The sequence below is a fragment of the Patagioenas fasciata genome, chromosome 2, assembly GCF_037038585.1.
Source record: "Patagioenas fasciata isolate bPatFas1 chromosome 2, bPatFas1.hap1, whole genome shotgun sequence".
Taxonomy (NCBI): domain Eukaryota; kingdom Metazoa; phylum Chordata; class Aves; order Columbiformes; family Columbidae; genus Patagioenas; species Patagioenas fasciata.
This window is the reverse complement of record NC_092521.1, coordinates 131327016-131343636: the sequence shown is the minus strand read 5'-3', so window position 1 is coordinate 131343636 and position 16621 is coordinate 131327016. Positions and strand designations below refer to the sequence as shown.

The 16621-nt window shown below is 38.0% G+C and overlaps 1 protein-coding gene across 9 annotated transcripts in view; it reads right to left on the bottom strand.

The window, feature by feature from the left end:
* TBC1D5 (TBC1 domain family member 5) overlaps nt 1–16621 on the bottom strand; it is a 316442-nt gene that overhangs the window by 93733 nt on the left and 206088 nt on the right. The window lies entirely within an intron of this gene.

Below are 16621 nucleotides of genomic sequence, written 5' to 3'. Positions count from 1 at the left end.
ACCACTTTCCAATGTTAATGTCAGAGGTGCACAAGGTGACATTCCAGGATTGTTTTTAGGCAGCCTGAAAATGTACCTGACATTCCAATCTTCTGACATTTCCTACAAGTGGCAAATGCATTTGGGGAAGGTGTCAGTCTGATGGGGTAGAGGTGAACACCTGCTTCATTGGAGGCATTTCCATGAGTGCGGGTGGGCTCTTCTGCAGGCTGCTCCCCAGCTTTTACAGAAATAGAGATATAGGACAGGGATGTGATCAGATACAGAATAAATGATCCCTAACAGGAGGTGCAAAAAGGATGGGCTGGAGGCTGGCTGTGCCTAAAGGCTAATTTATCTCACCATACTCTTCCATGTTCTGGCATAATGATGCCACAATGTACCTGAAGGGTAAGAAGCCAGAAATACACCCAGTGCTGCATCAGGCCTAGTGGAGCCATGTGAATTTGTACAAACAGATCATCCCAGGCAGCACAGCACCCACCACTGGAAACCACCCGCCAGATGGACTGAAATATTCCCTTTGGTTTGTGAGAACAGAGTAGTACTCTAAAGCAGACTGCGCTGATTCGTGATAACCTCAATAGTTCCTCAAGGCACATATTCTTGACTCATTCTTGCTCACGGCTGTTTGGGATGTAGGTGGTATTTTATTGGAAGGAAATTATGCTATTGAGTATTTAGTTGTCTGTGACAGGTAGAATGCATACTTTGAGGAGGTGGCATCTATCCCTGTCAGTTGAACCACGCTGCGAAAACACCTGCCAATGATTATTATGAACTTTCTTACTGCCTTGAATGGTATTTCACAATCTTAGATACGTGATCCCATGCCTGCTTTTAAAAGGTCACGGTTCAGGATACCAATAATTTTATGGATTTCACTTTCATACAGAATTTACAAGGTCTTCAAAGGATCTATTCACAGACAGTTTAGCAAGCTTTCGATTTCCCAAAACAGGCTGACTCAGCAACAGCTCTGATTTGGATCAGAGAATTTGAAAACGTGGGCTATCCTTGCAGCATTATCTCTTTTTTTTTTTTCTTCCTGTTAGAAGCTCCAAGTTTGAGGTTTAAACCCAAAGGTTCAAAGAGGTTTATACGCTAAGACTTCACTTATACTTGAGGGGAAGCAACTTGTACTACAAAAATTGTTGGAGCAATCACATTTAAATTTCCTGTTGAATTGTCTGCTGAAAATTATCTTCAGTAAATGCACATAATCTCAGACTTCACCTTGGGTTTGTGAGAATCTACGGACTCTGAGGAATTTGTTTTGATTCTGTCCAAACAAACATGACGTTTTTAATCCAGCACCAACTTTAGGAAAGCACTTGGTGAGGAGTAAGAACTATAGTATGGAGAATAAAAGAAGTGAGTGAAAGCACATCTATCTTTGGAAAGCAAATGTAACCCACAGGATGAGGAACCAATTTAGAAATCAGGAGACACAGCCATAGGCAAATTATTGTCCATATCATTTTCCTCTCTTTTTGAAAGATAAGCTTAATAACTTTCATCAAGTACTATGTATTAAAATCTTTATCAGTGAAATCCTTAAATTAAAAAGTGGTATTTTAATATTGTGATGAAACAATTACGAATATTTTTTTCATGAATACCACAATATACAAAATGTTGGGTTTTTCACACATCGAACCCAGAGGCCGAGATTCATACATATAAAGGATATTATTTTCTTAGCACTGCCTGAAGTTAGGGTGGTATTTATCAGTTAACCTATCAGTATTAGAAAACAAGAAAAGGTCACAATTTCTGATTCTGAATGCACCCTTCTGAAATACAAATTTTAAATACACACATCAAGAAAGGAAAAAGCTGTGTATGTGAGGCAAGGATGGTGCACAGTATAAGACAATTCTGCTTGCAAAGAGGCTATCTGAAGGCTGACTGGGCAAACGCAGAGATGTTATTTTAGACACATGAACAAGTTTGGAAATAATAAATTTTAAAAAAACACCTAAGGACACCGGTTTTAAGGTACACTGCACTTTCAACCTTAGATTTCAAAATCTGTAAATTATTTCTCTCCTATCCCTATTCAGAATCCACCTTACCACTCGACTCCTCTATTAAAAAACTTCTACTCCACAGGCATTCGATACCTTTCAGATTCACTGGCTGATAACTTACTAACTAAACCCAGAGCAATAACCTTACCTCAAACTTGGGTCTTCGGTTTGGTGGCTCTGCTTCAGAGTTGAAGAAAAGCTTGTGTACGTGAATGCCTGTGTACTTTTTCAATCATAATGGCTGCTTTAATAAATGATTTTATTACTACTTACATACCTTGTCTTGCTATGTTATCAGCCAACCACATCACTATGAACTGTTTAATTACTGGTATGAGTACATGAAGCATATACCTTTCGGTACTTATTTCTTGTATTTGGTCAGGAATGCTAGCCAAGAGAAGATGACACCTGTAGTGTAGAAGTATTTTCAGGAAACTTCCTGAAGTACTGATGTTGATTTTTTTTAATGTCTAATGATACATTTATTTGGCAATACCTTTTTATTGTCTCAACCAGACAAGTGCTCTACTGATGCTGAACTTGCACTGTAACAACTGGTTTAGCATCATTGCCCTAAAACTAGACATCCTGCTACATGAAGAGACAAACCAATCCTTTAAAGTGATTTGATAAACTTCACTAAACCAGTTGGAATTTACAGGAGGCAAAATGCTTCATTTTTGAGTTTTTTGAGGTTATTCCCCTTGTACATGTATGCAAATCCCCTTCACTTTAACGTTGATGATCAGTATTAAAACTCATAGGCATTGAACCAATTGCTGTCAGTTGTGCCATTGCACAGATATATGCAAAATTATTAATTCTGAGAAACTCAGCTTTACCAAGATAGTAAGTAAACCCTTAATGGCAAAGATATAGGTAACTTGGGTGCAAATAAACGTATGCACCCTGGATGATAAAACACTGAAGTTGAAAGGAGGATGACAACAATATGTTCTATTACTATTAGCAATTTTGTACTTATTGATGACGATGCAACTGAGACTGATGTAGCTGCAAGCATGACATCTGTTTCCAGAAACTGAGGCCAGAGGAGGTGTTTTAACTAAGGAGGTACCACGCAAGTAAACCCCAGCCTGGACTACAAATTAGGCAGAGTACAGAATCAGTGAGCTAGTGCCTTTAGCTGACGTAGACACTAACTTTGTGGAGCTTAATGACTTTTCTATTTTATAGTTACAAGACTGAGTTTCATTACCATGCCAAACGGTTCCATTATAGTTCATTCAACGCAAAGCAGAATGATGCTTCCAAGTGTAGATTTGAGGTTACACTGGGAAAAGTCAGGAAATGCATACACGTAGTTCCTGTCACATTGTGAAATCCCTAGTTCTGCATGTACATCTCCTTTATTTCCGATTTTTATCAAAATATGCATAATTTAAATACTAATTTCTATTAAAATATGCATCATAAAACACAGCAGATGCATGCAGACAATTAACATATTGTATTAACTTCTGCATTTTTTATTCTTTATTGAGTCCTCTGTACTGCATTAACTTTATTTTGCATTTTGTTTTCCTTTCACTACCATAAAAATAATTTGGTTATACTAACGTTATTCTGAATGATTTCAATCAGATCAATTCACTTATCATTGGGGTGAAGAACTGAGGAAGGGTCAGCACGTACCTTAGCTGCTGAAGTCAATTTTCTGCTAGACTGAGTCAAGAGAGCAACACTGCATCTGTTTGTATTGTTCTGTATCGGTAAATGAAACTTTGCCTTTTTTCTTTTTAAACAAAAGCCTGGTATTTGCAAAAGCTGTAAGACTGTGGAGACCATAATCTAAAATCATGAGAGCCACAATTTTTATGACTACAATCTTCTTTTCCTGGTGTTCAGGCAGTGGTTTTGGGGTGGATTGCGCTGCATGCGTTCTGATGAGACATTTACAATCTCCTTTATGCAAATTACCCCAGCAGCTGTTTAAGAGCTGTGGTTGTCAGACCAGGCAAGGAGAATGTGATTTGGTATGTCACAAATGGGGCAGGGCTTTATTAGGCTCTGCTAGAAAGTTTTAGCAGATGCCTTAGCACAGATTCAGAGTGATCCTGTAACCCCATTATAACTTTATTGCTTATGGAAAGGAAAACACAAAAAGCTCCCAAATACTGCAGGGATTCCCAAAAACAGGCACTTCACACAATGCCTATTTCTGAATTAAGTGTAAATAATAAATGTAATCTCATCGTTTAGAGTGGAAAACCTGCAGTTTTCCCCAAAGAAATCATATGCAGCTGAAGTAGTTTTCCTGAGGAAAAACCCAGCAGTAACACCTTTAAGACTAAGAGAAAATTTTACGAGTAACCAATGAAGACAGTTTTTCACTTTTAAGAATGACTTATAATTAAGCAAATGCTACCATTTACCGGTATAAACATTAAGAACCTTTGATGAGACTGCCCATTGAAAATGCTACGTGTGGATTAACACTGGACATCCTGTGGTCAGGAGACAGATTAAAACACCCACAGAGGCTTCTTTTAGCACTGAAAGCCCCATCTTGTTTAGTTCACTTCCCTGTGATTGTGAGTTAATGTATTACAGGTTGGTTTTTTATTAAGATTCATCTTGTACTGATGTTTCTTGTTCTTTTGTCATCACACAGCTCCACAGTCTCACTCCTACAACAGGTAGCAAGAATTACAGCCCCTTTACAACCTTCTGATATTCAGTGTATACATTTGAGGCCATTTTGCAGCATTTTGCTTTTGATAACATTGTCCAACTTTAACTCATTTTCTTACCCAATATTGATTCCCTGACACATTTCTAGAGACCAATAGTATCCTCTCACCTTCTGTTCGACTTGGCTATGTAAGTTAAACTCTCCTAAGTTCCTCTTGAAAAATGATGGTGATCAGAAGAATGGGGAAGCTGGATGCTAGCGGCTATGCCTTAGCAGTTTGTATTCATCTTGCTTGAATACAGCTAACCAGAAATGTCTACGTCGTTTCAGATGAGGTCTTACTACTACCTGTACAATGGCATCAACACGGGGAGCCTGAGAGCATTTGTCTTTTACACAGCTCATCCATTTGGTTGCTCCTAGATGTTGTGACTCACTTTCATCCTGTCACTGAACCTTTTGGGGATGTAAAAAACAGAGACCCCTTTTCTGCCACTCTACCAACCTGCATTTTACCAGTTACGCCTCATGTGGCTGAGTGGACATCACTAATGTTGCCACCTAGTGACAATTTGTAAAATAAAAGTCTATTTAGAGGCAAAACTATTGTTGAGGTTTCAAGCCCCTGTCAAAATTGCTCAGAATATTCCTCTCAGTTTTTTAAGTGTCAATAAGCTGTAAATTCCAAGTCCTCAGAAAAGCAATGTGACCAGTGATTATTTGAGTCTATTCAAGGGCTGAGAGTTGGTAGACTTTGAATTTTACATGAATTCCAAAATAAAATTCTTCCAGAACATAAATATACTTCACCATTTAGTTTGGTCTGTAAACATGACTACAATTGTCTGCTATTCATATAATGCTAGTTGCAGCCTTCTTTTAAAGTTTGGTTAAGAACAATTTGGGTTAAGAACAAAAGGGACCAAAGGAGAAGCTTTGGAGCAAAGCAGTTGTTTGTAACAGAAGTAGAATTTTGACCTCAATTACATTATTTGCTATGTCAAATATTATAACATGTATAGCAAGCCTCATGAAAAATCTTTCTAGCTGCCATCTGCAAATGTTACAACAGTAAATTATATACTGAGGGAATTAAGCAAAGGATAAAATTTTGTAACAGAACAACTTTAAGGGAAACCTCAGTACAGTAAATAGATTATCCTTAACATGTTTGTGTTGCTTAGTAGGATATACTACATTCTTTCAAGATTGGAGGTCCATGCTCTGAAAACACTATGCCCAAAAGGCAACTGAAAAATAAAGGAAAGAAGAACTTGAATCCACATTCTGTGTGGAAACACATAGCACAGTCCTTCTAAAATGTGGTTGGCAAGTGAACACATTAGACCATAGACTGATGGTTGACTTTAAGATATTGATCACTCAGAGGAATCACTAACATAAGCACTAGAATTGAAATAGTCTTTTCAGAATGTGTTGTTTTTTTTTTTTTTTCAATGAGGAAACTGGGAGTAACTGCCCCAAAGGGTTTCAAGACAGTATGATTAAAATAAGCAAAATGCACCAAATTAGGGTTTCACCTTTTCATCTGTGAGTGTGCTTAAAAAAACCTGCTTACATTAGCTCAAAACTAGGTGGGGATGCAAAAGGTTTATTCAGTCTTCTCTACAAATTACAACTTAAATGTTTTCTTTTCCCCAAGAACACCTTTCTCCCATTCCTCTTGTACAATAACCTCTTCAGTTATTGCATTTGGTCTCCCAGAAATGCTGACTTCCCACTTAGAGTAAATTTCAAGGGGTTTGTGCCAGCTTTATATAGAGCGCCGCTATTACAAATTCAGTGTCTGTCTGAATTAGAAAATGTTCACAATTTTCTAGGAATACTTTAGTCATCATTCTTTTGTTCAACATTTGTGTGGTTTGTCATCTTTGTAAAAGTGGTTGAGTACAAAGAACTACAATCTTGAAATGACCATTGTAATGGAAAACTGTGTTTAGCCTTGAATCCTGCTCTATGTGTTTCCCAAATCAGTCTTCTGGATTCCCAAACGCAGTTGCTTTCCCCTATGCACCTGGAGGCAACGAAACTGGCTGGGCACTCAGCTAAGTGTATTTCATCCTGTCAAAAAATTCCCAGGCTTTCGTCAAGCCTAGTTCGGTGAAGGCAGCCCCTTCTTTATTTGCACTGATACTCCCTCCTCACTCTCTCCTCATATATTCACTTACCAGCAGCTATCGCATCCCTCTACCCTTGCCTCTTCAAGTAAGAGTTGTCTCTTCTCTGGGTTCTGCCATTTGGAATATTCTCTCCTCTCTGAGCCCTAGCAATTCAGCTCCCCAAACATCATGCTCTGTCCTGTCCTCTTCTGTCTTTTTTTTTTTTTTGTTAAATATCAAGTTACTGGCAGCTTTAAAACCAGCCTGGGAAGACAGATGGCCAGAAAGACATCACAAAACTGAACCAGAGTCAAACGTTTGTTAAAGCAATGAAGGAGGAAGAACTCAGGCGGTCTATTGTCACCAGTTTATGTTATAAAGAGTCTACCTGAATGGGGAAGGAAAGCAGAACATCCCTGCTCTGCATAATAAAAGGTTCTGCAGACAGTCTTTCTTAGGTGCCTTAGATCAGATATTCCACCGCTCCTCCTGTCCACCTCTGGTGAGGTCTGGCAGAGGCAGGACACTAGGAGATCTGGGGCCACCACAGAATGGTCACAAGTGCCTGTATGAGGAGCTTCTGTCAGCTCAACTGTGTTGGCTCCACCTCCATCACCACCAACTGTGGCACCTGAACAGCAATTGCTGCTGCGGTGTTTTTTGTGAAAAGGCGGTTGTACCACCGAGGAGACCAGAAGGGTCAGGGAGGGAACACGGGCAAGGTCATGTTCCCAAATGGAAACACGTGTGTTGCCCTTTCCGACACTGGCGGTGGTTTCAGCTGCAGATCGAAGGTCCCCGGTGTTTGTCAGGGTCCTCTCTGAGGTTCGTTTTGGCTTTATGAGTTAATCACATCAGGAGAAGTCATTTTAACTCTCATGCCTTTAGGAGTAATTATACATTTAAATGATTAAACAAATCAGGAAGAAAACATATCTACTGCAGAACGAAAGCAGTTAACACTGAAATCCTTTTTTATATTGGTATCACAAGTCGTTTGTAAATAACATGCTCATTTTAGATATGTAAGGAGTTCTGCCATGCCCTGCAAAATAAATTATATTTTATTGGTGCCCGGGTGTTTCATAACTTCTATTTATTTGCTGCAAGAGCGGAGAATTAAGATAGAGTAGTTTATTTCACCAAAAGACTGACAAATGGCTCATTAGACACTTACGGAGCTGAAGCTAATTGTACAATTTTTTGTTGTATTAATTGTCACTGCCTGCTTAACTGGCTAACATTGGTCATCAATACAGAGCTTTTTCCTTTCAATCTCCAGAAGAGAGGTGTAAAAAAGGGAATTTTAAAATAAACAGGACAGTATTTATTTCCTAATATAAACAAAAATACTATTTGGATTGGAGGAGCATGAGGGAGGAGTAAGAGAGGATTAATGTGCTGGCTGTTCCCCACTGGGGCCACCAATAACAATCAATCCCAAACAGCAGTCACCTCACATCATCTAACAGCTTGAATCGCAGATATTCAAAGATTCTCTCCCGTTTTTTTTTTTTTTGTTCAGATTAAATATCATTTACATTGCATCTTTTTTTTTTATTTCGTTAGAGACATAAGGTCAGAATTGATTGAATATGTACTACCTGCATATAATGATTTCCAGTTTTTTACAATCATGTGCTAATGCTGCACAGTAATGGCCTATGGATGAAGAGACAGATGTACTACCAGTCATTCGCTACACATTTGCATTAACAAATCATCATTTAATTGAAGCCCATCCAACAAGTTTATGCTACTTAAATAAAGTTCTTTTCAATAAAAGGTGCCACAATGACACACGGTTGTTAACTGCAAGGTAAATAAAAAGTAGTATTTATTTTCTTGTCACTGGTTTAAGTAAGTATTAAAATGTACACTTATTAATTTGTATTTTGCTCAGAAATAAACCACCTGACATCTACCATAGCAATCCAAGCTAGTACTACTATGAGATGAGATAATTCACTTTTAGAAATAATCGTTTTGTAACACCACAATTTCATGCTTTACAGATTTTTATTTCCCCCCCAAATATATAATAGAACATAGCTTATATAAAGGCTATACATGAGTTGTGTGTTAATACTTTTAGGCAAGCTCTAATAATACAAGCCTCAAATCCTGCTGTTATCAACACGGGCTACAATTTTTTTAATGTCTCATTGTTGACTACAAACATTGGCACCACACTTAGAAATTTAGTTGCCTCCCCCTACAATTTAGATATTACTGCTTTCGTTTTAATACTGTCTAGGGAACAATTCAGGTAGGTTGTGATGCCCCTACATGTTTCAGATATAGAAAACCACTATCTATTCATTTCTTCTTTCAAAACGTGTTGCAAAATATTAAAATCTGAGAAGAAAGCATGTCATAAAATGAAGAACCTATAAAACCAATTTTCTTTTCTTCTAGAGATGGTTTAACAGTACTTTCAGCATATTCATTTCATAGTACATTTTTGCATCTGCAAAGCAGAAGAAAGATATTTTGGTACTGTCTGTTAAACTGACAAACAATACTTCGAAGCTAACATGCAGGGACAAGGAGATATATTTTTAATTGTGTTTTGGCTTAAATCTACATTTTCTAGAAACCAGAATCTTTTAGGATGAAAGCACTATATAAATGAAAGATGGTATTAGTAATAATAGTTGACATCCTTTACTAGGCTGGTTTTGGCTTACATCTAAACACATCTTTGCAATCTTTTATTTACCTAAATACAAAAATAATCAGCTATTTCCCTTTTCTGCAAGATACATTGAAAATAAAATATTAATTAACAAAAAAGGGCCTTAGGAAAACTAGAAAACACATTCTGAGAGTGGGAGAAGGCAGTGGTTTTCTAACCAGAGAAAACAGGCTTTAAAGATGAACAGATATCTTTTCCTTCCCTCCAGGACTGTGTGTGGATGTGAGGAGACAAGGGAGTCTCAGGTTGACCTTTTGTTGTTGCTATTGATGATTGAAGACATAGAAAAAATTTCACCATACCAAGATTGAACCACAGTGTGAAATTCAGAAATATATCTTAAAGCACATTGCAGCATTCAAGAAGAGATAAAACCTAAGATTTATTTCCTCAGACAAGAAGCAGTGTATAAAAGCTACAAAACACAATCCCATACAAAATAAACAGAGATACAAAAAAACCACCTCCCTACTGTGATTTGCCTGCATGTTCTCCAAGGTTTTTTTTTATATGCTAACTCAGAACAGTAATTACAGATCTTGCAATTTGACTTCTGTTTTCCAGAACTATGAGTTCTACGTAAAACATGCCTTTTCATCGAAACAATTACCATTAATCAAAACAGTGAAAGCTAATACCACTCAAGTCCAACCTACTGCTGTGCCCAGCAATATATCAAACTGTCTGTTGTCAAACACACTAAACAAACTTCAACAGACTGTTTTCACTAGAAATAAGAGAAAACATGCTTGCTAAGTATTTTTTAGTCAAATTGCAACCTCAGTAATCCATTCTGTCACTGGATTTTAATTTGAAGTAGTCAATCACAGTCTCAGACAGATCCTTATTTGACTACAGAGCAGTAACTCACTGGGACTAACAAATGAGTACCTGCAAATCACTACTATAGCCCCAAATTTGGTTAAGGATTTATATCTGTGTATTCAGGTTTATTCTTTTATGCCATCAACTCCTTTCAACTATGAGATTTTGAATTTAAAAGAAAGAAGAAAAATTAAAACTATGTATTACTTTTCAGCGTTACTGTCCTAGAACACTTACACCTCCGAAAAGTTTAATAATACTGTATTTTATTCAACATTCATAACCCATTTAGACTATTATTAGCATTATTTTCATCTTCATTACAAAGAAGCTGCTACCTTAGAATTTGTTCATATGTTAACAAAAACATATCTCCAGAATGTCAAATCCATATTAAACACAGATCTCCTGCATGATGACATATTACAAATAATCCATGAAAACAGATACACTTCTCATACCACCTGCCCTGGCTAAGAGTCATAACTATTTTCTTAATAAAGAAATACAGCATTTGGCATGTGATAGAAAAAAACCTGTTTACCAGTGAAGTCAGTCTTTTTTGCAATTGGTAATCAATGCAGAAACTGAAGTTCTACATAAAAGAAGAGATAGAGGAGGACAGGAATATTGGAGTTTAACAAACAGATCAGGCCTTTATTACCAGCAAGCTCCATTATGGATTTGTGAGCTTTGTAAGCCAAGCTCCCCCATGTGTAATTAAATTTTTATTTATAATGTGTTTGTGACTGTTAACTTCGTGTTGCCTCTGCTTGTTCCCCCCCAAACCCAATGCAAAATAGTATTCCACATTTACTGCTGCAGAGAGCGGCACTTTATTCAGTTGCTGAATTCATCTCTAGCCTTATAAGAGATGAGAAGTACAAATAAACATATTGTGTATTATTTATACACAAACACTGGTGTCTTTAAGCATAGATATATATGTATACACTCCTGCATGCAGACGCTCTAAGCCAAAACTGAGGACAAAAGAAGTACATGTCAGTTAAAACTGAACACATGTGAGCAAGCATCACTTTTTTCCACCAAGAGCACTATTTATCACAGCTTTATATTGTGGAGAGACAGGAAAGCTTCAGTAAGACAGGGCGATGCAGCACTGCAGAGCACATTTTATGCTGCAAGCCGTGTCTGAGATTAGTGTAAATGCACCAGGAAAAGGTTCGAAACTCCAACAAAGCTGGCACCTACGCTTTATGTTTTTGTTCATTTATGAAGAGGACTTCACAAAAAGCCCTCTGACTCCAAGAATATATTTTTTATTTTTTGTATCAACTCTATTCCCTCTTTCATTCAGGTATTACCCTCCGGTACCAATACTTATATAAAAAAAAAAGAGCTTAATATAAGTAACCACAGGAGGATCTCTTCTCCCCTTGAAAAACTGCAAATAAAGATGTCAGCTATTGAGTATATTTGTGGCGTCTCCAGCAGCTGCTGTTAAATACCAGCTGGTCTAGCTGATTAAAATTACCTCCGAGTTGGTATTATAAAGATGCCTGGGCAGCGTTGCTGTATTAATGGATTATTGAGTGAGCGATGAAAACCTTGGCCAGCTGATGCGTTTTATTACAGATAGGCTTTATGATGTGTAATCACTGTAATTTTTATAACTAGAGGAAACAGGAAAAAAAGAACCTTCTTTTCCCCCTTACTCATACTGAAATTAGTTAAACCACATCATGGGTTGTTTTTTTTTTCTCACCAGTCTGTTACTTACGAGTTAGCTAAACAATTTGGGTTTTAATAGTATTTGCATATGGAAGACTCTATCCACACCTACTTGTACACAGAGAATGAGAAACCCTATGTTTAAGGCTACAATGTATTTACCTATTTTACATACGTTTAGGTTTACACATTGGGTATTTATTTCATCCTTTCACTACCAGGCAAGCGCTGCAACTGGCCATGTGAGATAAACACTAGTGCATTATTTAATGACCGAACTACACTAAAAACACACCTTATATTCTCCAGGTTCAGCAATTCAAGCAGTAAGGTCTTACATCTGGTCCCTCCATCTCTCCTTCCCCACATTGTCCTCCCTTTCCTGCCCCAAACCTTCACACAGTACGTCCTTTAACAGTCTCTCAACCTTTTTCCCCTCTAACTAACCACATATTTACCATGTTGTCTTATTGGTTCGTGCCCAAACTTACTGTGGTAATGATGAAAACCATGTAACTGTTAGCTGCATTTGAGATTTAAGAAAAAAATAAATGACTGGGCACTTGGAAGAATCAGAAATCTTGGTGCGACATTTTATTACAGATGACTTCTCTTCTGATGTGACTCAGCAGCCAGGCCAAACTTACCTTTCTGTCCAAATGCCACTTACTGAAAGTGTCTCAAGAAAAAATACTGCAATTTTTTCACGAATGGGCACACACCGACAGCCAACTAATGATATCTGAGATTTTTAAGTGTAATAGGAACTTCTGAAATGTAAAAATAAAGCATAAATAAAAAAAAAAGGTCTTTATCCATAACCTTAACTTTAACCTCTTCAATCTCTCTTAAGGAAACGTAGCATTGCTAGTCTTTTGCCAGACTAGATAATTAATACTAACTCCTCCACAAAGTTTAGAAAATAATTCTCCGTAGTGTTCGAAAACTGAAAGAAGTTACGGAATTCTATAGGATCCTGTGAAATATAGTTGGGCATTATTACAGCCCATAGAGTTAAATTTTTGGAAGATGCTATTACACCACGTACATTCGCCTGCAAACTCTATGGAGAGCTTTTTTCCCCAGGTTGCTGGACTCCATGTGGAGTACTGCAGACAGGTCATTTATACCATTTGTTAGAAGAAAAAGCTGCTCTAAGCCGAGCATTTAATAGATCTAAAGATAATTTAGATCAAAAAGGCACCACAAAAATAGACCAAACATAGTTCAATCAACAAGGTTGTTAAAGGCAAGGATTTTACAACGGACAACATTTTTTGATTTAAAGGTGAGCCTTAGAAATAAGTTTTGGTCCGTCCAAGAGCAAAACCACTTAGGCACTCTCCTCCACTTTCTTCGTATCAGCAGAACTTAAGCTGTCTTATGCTACAAATATGCGTTTCCAAATACAACACCTGATAATAGTGACACAACAAGAGGTAGTGGCCTCAAGTTGTGCCATGGGAGGTTTAGATTGGATATTAGGAAAAATTTATTCACAGAAAGGTTTGTCAGGCATTAGAACAGGCTGCCCAGTGCTTAGACCAGGTTCTTAGAGACACGGTTTAGTGTTAGAGCTAGGTTATTTTAAGGTTTGACTTGATGATCCTGGGAGTCTCTTCTAACTGAAATAATTTTATGATAATCTGAGTATGTGATATACATCTCTGATGAATCGCCAGGCTGTGCTGAAACGCTTCTGCACCGCCATGAGTAGCTGCTGAAATGATGCTAGTTGTCTGCAAAAGGAAGGAGAAAAGCGTGTTTTGCCAGGTGGGGATGTGGTGGATAAACAAAGGCCTCTCTGATCTTCCTAACATCACCATTTTCTTTCTGCAGAACATCTGAGCAGGGTTAAGGGGAATGGGCAAAGCCATCAAGGCAGGTGAAGGAGGAACATGTCAGGTGAAACTGCACAAGGCAGCGAAGCCGCCCAGCGCCCTGCAGCACAGAATAATAGTTGTTCTTGTCCGAAACACCTCAGCTTACAGCCGTGCCAAGTGCAGAAGGCAGAAGCCACAGTCGGCTGCTCGCAGGAGTGTTGCCACCCGGCACCTGCTCTGTCTCCATTTTATGTCTGGAGCCCAAGTGGCTCCTGCAGTCAAAAAGCTCTTTTGGGAGGGAGGTGCGAGGTGTTTGTTCCAATTTAAAAAAAAAAAAAATTAAAAAAATGGTTTGCTTAAAACCCCACAGTTCCTAATTTCTCAAACCAGGTGACTTCTATCTCTCTGTCCGGAGTCAACCAGGGGACCCCATTTTGCAGCCACGAGTGACAAATAACCTGTTTATTACTGACCGCGGGAAAGGATCCCTGTCCCTACTCTTTCCTAGTTTTTCCTGCGGCGCATTACACACCCAATTTTAAAAACATTTTCCCTTTAGGAACAGCTCAGAAGCCAGAGGAGCCGCCAAGCTGCAGGACGGTCATTGGGACCGGGTTTCATTAACGCGGTGGCCCAGCCGGTGTCGCCGCCGTCGTTTCCTTGGAAACTGCTGGCACGCCATGCGGGGGGCGGGGCTGCGCGGGGGGCGGGGCTGCGCGGGGGGGCGGGGCTGTGCCGGATTTCCCGCGGCGGCTGCAGAAGCAGAGTGCAACCGGGTTCAAATCCCCCTTATCCACATGGAAAAGGAGTCATCCGTGGACTCTCCAGCAACGTGTTTTTGATGCGTTTACTCAATTTCCATCTTGATCAAACCCTCATAAGAATAAGCAATAATCCCACCGCGAATCCCACACCGCTGTGACCTACTTCTACACTGAGACCCTTTTAATGGTGAGCACAGAGAAGCATCTCTCTTGGATCCAACTACAGATGGGCCAGGCAGCAGTGAGGAATAAACAGTGTTACAGCTGGAAAAACATCTTACTGAAGATGAAGACTTAGTTATAGTTGAGATACAGTGCAAACATGAAACACTCCAAGTTTCCCCCAGAAGAACTACTTCAAGTAAGATTTAAATCAATGCCACCCATGGGAATTCACACAAAGATAGCCAAGTAGAAGCACTGAAGAAGTAAATTATTTTATCCAAGAAGGAAATATTAAAGGAAGGCAATTCTCTAAGTGCCACAATTATTACAATATGCTAAACAAATATCTTTGCATTTGTAGTAAATACATATACATTGATATGCTCTGAATTAATGGTCAATTTAACATGCAGGCTAAATTTTACGCAAAACAAGATCCTTAATTCACTTGGGTTAATAAACATAAAATTCTGATAATTACAGATACAATAATGTCATATGAGCATTTCAAACATATGCTGTGGGAATCAAATCCTGGCTATTCCTGCCCACTGAGGACCAGTTTTTAATCTTCGATGCATGATATGTAGTAATGGATTTTACGAGTTGACTTTTTTAAATTTGATGATCAGGTTAATGAAATTTATAATGATATTTTTCACACCAAGTTCAAAATAGTAGTTAACTCCTTGGCAGAGGAATTCAGATTGGACATGTAATGGATGTACCAGCAACTGCTAGTGTGAAAGGATTAATCATCATTTTAGACTTTCATTAAATTAGATAAAATGGGATAGGCATGAATCAGAATATATAACAATTAATCATTGGACTTTATTGAGTCTTTTAAAAATCTTATTTGCTCCAGAGTTGATAACTAATCTAGGCCATTCGGTACCAGTTTGACAAACTCTCCAGATAATGACTGTGACTAGAACATTAATAATATTGTCATTTAACAACAAAATATTTATTCTCTATGCAAACATATATATATGTATATATATATATATATTTAAGATTTGCAGATGCTAAAGGGAGTACCTCTGTCTTGGTGACCCCAAAACCTTGTAATTCAGCTCATTCTTTGGTATTGAAATATTTTGCCTTTATATATTTACTTGGTTTTTGAAATTTACATACTGGATACACTGATGTGTACAGTTGACCAAAGTTTTTGTTATACGCAACCAGCATTTAATGTAAATTGTTACAGCTATACACACTGGAATTGCTAGAACATAAAAATTACTGAACTTTTGAAGTTTATTTATTGATCACTGAGAACCACCCCAGTTAAATTACCATAAACCTCAACATCACAACAACTACTAATCCAGCTAATAGGAATTAAGGGAGATGGAAGATACATAATAAGCATCTGGGGGATATGGAATTTATCCCATGAGTGTAGTAAAGAGCTCATAATTTAAGAGTGCCAAAACCCAAGTGCATCATGAAGGTCTTTCCTCACAAGTGACATTAATTGCATATCCCACAGATGCTTATTACATATTCTATTTATACCTCCAAGAAGAAAAATATTCGTTTAAAGTTTAAAGGTTTAGTACTGCTTAAACACAATGTAACACAGCTGTCTCATGATGTCACGGGGAATATCAAAGGCTGCAGCACAGAGTCATAATGTAAGAAATAGTTTAGACAGAAGATAAATCAGGAGATGCGTTTCAGTGGCAGAGTCCCAGAGCTCAGACGTACGGTGAAGCAGGATGTATAACTAAGTACTTTGGTTGGACATGAGATTATACCATTAAAAAGGTTTTTTCAGTTACAGTTATTGAAATAAGGAAAAGAGGAATTAAATCGATTTCAATTCTT